Consider the following 5,896-nt stretch of genomic DNA (forward strand, 5'->3'; position numbering starts at 1 on the left):
TTTGATACCGGTCCTTGTGCTTGCAAAACAGGCGGTGGAAGCACTGAGCTAAATCCCCGGCCCCTTGCTTTCTTTGTGGGGGTGGGGTGTGGGTACCAGGGATGGAACTCGGGACCTTGTTCTTGTGAGGCAGGCAGTGGCACCACTGAGCTAAATCCCCGGCCCTCCATTTTTTGTTTTGTTTTGGTTCCAGGGATCATACTTGGGTCCTTGTGCTTGCAAGGCAGGCGTGGAACCACTGAGCTAAACCCTGGGCCCCCCTACCCATTTTTTATTTTGTATTTTAGGGACAAAAACTGTGAAGAGTGCCTACAGTATCGGATGAGATTGGGCCCCACGGTGACTAGGGTGCATATTGAGGGCTTTAAGCCAGCATTTCCCATCACTGCACAAACCCAGTGCTTTCTGGCCTTCTGTAAAGTGATGCATAAGTAAAAAACATTGCTGAAGAGTGCTATTTTTAAACTCTTGGAAATTCATTCATTTGTTCCAAACTTTAGTAGCTACTGGCCATAGGAGTTGTGCCTATCATTGGACACACAATGACCAAAATAAATGTTGCAATCTTAGGAGGGAATCTGATGACCTCAGAGGAGTACAATTCTGGCTCAGATATTCAAAAGGTAGGATGCACCAAGATCACAGAAAAAGTAGATGCGACCAGGCAGGAATGTCCAGACAAGGAACATGTTCAGAGGAAACCATTTTGAAACAGATCAGATTTAAAAGGGGCTAAAGAGCTCTATTAAAGAATAGATTAAGCCAGGGATTTAGCTCAGTGGTGCCACCGCCTGCCTCACAAGTGCAAAATCCTGATTTTGATCCCAGTAGCAAAAAAAAAAAAATTAAATTCTTTGATAAGATTCATCTTTTTGATGCATTTTCTTGAACTTCTTTTGAGTTTTAAAAATCTTTATTTTTTTAAAGTTACTGTGTGTATTACAAGGAAACAAAAACACAAAGGAAGAACAAAATCATTCCCAGTCATAAGCAGCTTAGCTGTATGTGTTGTTCTAGGTGCTGTGTGTACATGCACTACATGGCCATTTTATGTGACTGAGTTTGTACTGTGTGGATCATGCTTTTCCACACATCATGAGTATTTACCAATTCAAAATCCCAAAGCTGCAAGCATATTTCTGATGTGCAAGGACACACTACACCAACTCATTCTGTAGAAAAAAATTGTAATTCTACCTTTCTTGGGAACAAAATTTTCACTGAAGATAAAAATGGCAACAGGCCTCTAGATAGAAGTATGGGCAAAGTTATAATTACAGTACTGCATTTCCTTAATGTTCAATTTAAAATGAGGCTTAAAGCAACAGAGTACACCAAGCCATGTGTCTGACAGATATCATAGCTCTACTATTAAAAAAGTATGCTCTCACTGAATTATTAATGTCTTTCCATGAGATAGCTAGAAGACACTTTGATTCGTCTCACAAAAATGTAAATCTGAAAACTTTTCACACATCTGTCCTTGTGTGCTTATTTCAAGCCCTCTGCTGCCAGCCTAGTGACAAATCCTAATACACACTGCCTAGAGTTGCAGTAACAATTCCAAGTCCAGGAGGCATCTTTTCCATCAACTATAACAAAAAGATACTTAAATGCTGTCTAACATTCTACCTCTAGTTTTTATCATACATTGTCCTGTCAGGACGTCTATAAATCTTAGATGCTGTGCAGTACAGTATAAACGTTGAGCACAGTAAGCCCAAGTACTTTACCAAAAATGCACACTATGGTTATAATCTAAAATCACCTTCCAGATATGGAGATACTAGCAAAGAGCCCTTACCACCCTCACCCACTTACTTCAGGACCACATCTCACTCCAAGAGGTGGCTTAATCAAAGGTCACTTGCAGAAGACAATTCCTCCTAAAAACTACTTTGCTATTTCTAACATAATTTGGCAGTAAGACTTATCATTTAATACCTAGTAGTATTAACTAAAATGTACATATAGAACAATAACAAGACAATCTGGACTCAACCTCCCTCTTTGCATACTTCCCCTCCTGCACCCCATGGATAGATAGCCAGCATACTCTTCCCAGACACTGTTTAAAATTCCGTTCTATAAATACAAACATTCCTGTGAAGTAACAAAAAATACTTAAAGCACGTTATTATTAGCCCTTGGCTTCTACATGTGTGAAGTTTAAACATCTAGAAAGACTAGATGTAAATTAGGACTCCTTTGTCCTTTATATACAACTATATACACAGGAGAGTAAAATAAAATGTACAGATATAAGGAACAGTGGTCAATCTCGCTTCACCTTAACCACAGCAATTTACAGCCCTCTGTATTTTCTTTTCCTCTACCTCTCTGAACTAGCATACATATGTCTATTGCTCAGATCTGTGATTTGGTAATTCAGTTTCCTTAAGACAGTAGTTCATCATTAATTTTAAGAAAAGGTGATCTATAAAATGTGTGGTTTACTACCTCTACCTTTACAATACTTTGTGCACTTCTAAACATCTAGAAGATGGGATGTGTCAAATACGTTAGAATTTTTTTTGTGGGGGTACTGGGAATTGAACTCAGGACCTTGCTCTTGCCAGGCAGGTGCAGTGCCATAGATCTATATCCCCAGCCCCCTGAGATGTGTCAAATAGGGACTCAGGTTTGTCCACCATATACAGAGTAGTGTTGAGTAAACTACACGCATGTAGCAATGGTTATATCTGAAAATGTCTTTTAAGTAGGAGCATTTTGCCCTAGAATCATTTATTCCAATTTCTTTATTCCTTGTCACATGTGATAGAGGTACATGTGTCACTCAAATGTGATTTTACAATTACACTTCTAAAAATCCTTTTCAGAAGACAGCCTTTCTATGAATTTTAACACAAAGTACACAAAATGTGTTAGTTGACTAACTTTGGCAACCTCTTTGATGTCTAGTGTCTAGATATTATGAAATTAGAACTCATAGTCCAATATTTACACTATATATACAATATAGCAAAGTTAAATGAGTTGCATGTAACAGAAGAGCAATGGGTAAGTTGACAATTTCTACCATATACTTAACAAAAACCTTTCGCAATTTATTCTCTCCCACTTTGTTCATCTCAGGGAGCAAGTACAGATAGTATACTGTTCAGAGATGGTTTAACTATTTTATTGCAAACATAGTATCTCCTATCAGTTTAGTAAAGCTACTTACAAAGTGTTAACTACTACTTCTACTTTTAAATATATCAAGCGCTCCTACATATCTAGAAGTAGGTTTTTCATATAAGAATTTGCTATCATACAGCATTGATAGATAAAATGACATATATAGCAGTGGTTGTAATCTGAGGTATCTTCTAAGCATGACCATTTTTGCTTCACTGCCTTCTCTGCCTTCAACCCAGTGAATAAGTGTAGGCATATGTAATGTTAAAAATAGCTGAATACAAAATTAAATTACAAAGGACAAGCTTTTCTGTGTATTTCAACACAAAGTGTATGAAATGTGCTAACTTTACTACTTTGTCATACACTGGCAACCTATTTATTTTTTTGTTAGTTTATTTGGTACCTTTTAGATATACAATAGTTACATTCATCATTGGGATCTTGTACCTTTACATGACTTATCTTGGTTCTTATTTTTCCCATGTTCCCCTCCCTTCACCCCCTCCACACTTCCCTGTTTACAAAGACATTGTTTCCATGTTTTTCCTTGTGGCATATTTTTTCTTTTCCCTTTTTACCTTTCCCCTACCCCTCCAACTTCCTCTACTCTTTAGACCTTTTCTTCCTATTATACAATATCAATTATACATTTTGATCCTTATTTACACTTTTAATTTTCACACCAGGGAAACTATTCGGTATTTACACGTGTCTTATTAATTTCACTTAAAGAGTATAGCCTCAATGTGCATCCATTTAGCTATAAACATCTCCAGTTTCTCATTCTTTATGGCTGTGTAGTACTCCATTTTAGGGGGAAAAAACCTTCTTTATCCAATCTCCAGTTGATGGGCCACCTGTGCTGCTATAAACATGGGTGAGTATATATCATTGTGGAATGATCCTTTTAATTTTGGGGGGGAGATATTCAGCAGAGGAATAGTTGGGTCAAATGGAACTTCTAATCCTAGTTGTTTGAGGTATCTCCATATTGATTTCCACAATGGGCAACCAATCTGCACTCCCACCAACAATGAAAAAGGGTTCCTTTCTCCCCACCATCCCGCCAGCATTTGTTATTGGCTAATTTGTTATTTGTGTATGAGAAGGCTATTGATTTGTGGGTGTTGACTTTGTAACCAGCTACTTTACTGAATTTGTCAAGTCTAGAAGTCTGGCAGAGTTTTTTGTGTCTTCTATGTAGTGTATCACATCATCAATAAATAATGACAGTTTAACTTCTTCCTCTTCTATTTTTATTCCTTTTATTTCTTTTTCTTGTCTAAGTGCTATGGCTAATGTTTCTAAAACTATATTGAAAAGGAGTGGTGATAGTGGACATTCTTGTCTTGTTCCTGATTTTAGTGTGAAGGTTTCAGTTTTTGGCTACTTAGTATGATGTTGTCTGTTGGTTTTTCATAGATAGCCTTTACCAAGTTGAGATAAAGACCATCTATTCCAATTTTCTGCAGGGTTTTTTTTTTTTATCATGAATTGGTATTGAATTTTGTCAAATGCTTTTTCTGCATGAATTGAGAGGATCATGTTTTTGTCCTTGACTTTGTTAATATAGTGTATTACATTTATTGATTTATTTATGTTGAACCATCCTTGCATCTCTAGAATAAATCCAGCTTGGTCAGGATGTATGATCTTCTTGATGATTCTCTGTATTCTGTTTGCTAATATCTTATTAAGGATTTTTGCGTCTATATTCATTAAGGAGATTGGCCTGTAGTTCTCTTTTTTAGTTTCATCTTTCCCTGGTTTGGGAATCAAAGTGATACTTGCCTCCAGGGATGAATTTGGAAGTACTGCTTCCCTTTCAATTTTATTAAAATGTTTAAAGAGTAGTGGCAGTAGTTCTTCTCTAAATGTCTTGTAGAATTCAGCAGTGAAGCCCATCACCTGGGCTTTTCTTCGTTGGGAAACTTTTAATTATGTTTTCAGTTTCACTGACTGTAATTGGGGTATTTAGAATTTTTATATCTTCTTCGTTCAACTTTGGTAATTTATAAGTATGTGTCCATTTCTTCTGTATTCTCCATTTTATTAGAGTACATTTTCTTGAAGTAGGTATTGATGATCCTCTGGATTTCTGCTGGATGTGTTGTGACTTTTTAACATTTAGGGACTAGATGTTGTGAAATTTTACTTAGTTTTCTACTATGTACACTGTATATACCATAAAACAAAACCTACAAAACATACAGAAAAATGATATCTCAAAATGTTCAAGTACAGACTCACTATCGTAATGCCTTTTGCATTTGATTCCTCCCTATCTCCTCCAGAGCACTGAACAAGTACAGACAGTACCGTATTGCTCAAGAAGTGGTTTAATCATTCCATTCTCAAAAGACAATATTTCATACGAACTTTTGCAAAAAGATATTTACAAAGTGATATTTTCCTATCTCTACATTTAACATATATTGTACACTTCTAAATACCTATTTAAGAGCAAATGTTTTCAGTCAGGTCTCAATTTGTCCATTATATATACGCAACAGTCTTGATTAAACCACACACATATAATAATAGTTGAAAGTATCTTAAAAATATGATTATTCTAGTCTAGAATCTTTCCTTTCTCCACTAACCCAGCGGGGCTAAAATGCTCAAATACCAGAAGACAGTCTTCTGGAATTTTAATACAAAATGTATAAATGTATTAGTTTACTTACTCTACTTTTATCAAAACTGGCAACTTCTTTACCATCTAGAAAAACTAGATCTTGTAAAAGGTCTC

This window comes from Fukomys damarensis, unplaced genomic scaffold (assembly GCF_012274545.1).
Source record: "Fukomys damarensis isolate Sample0158 unplaced genomic scaffold, DMR_v1.0_HiC HiC_scaffold_30, whole genome shotgun sequence".
Classification (NCBI taxonomy): Eukaryota; Metazoa; Chordata; class Mammalia; order Rodentia; family Bathyergidae; genus Fukomys; species Fukomys damarensis.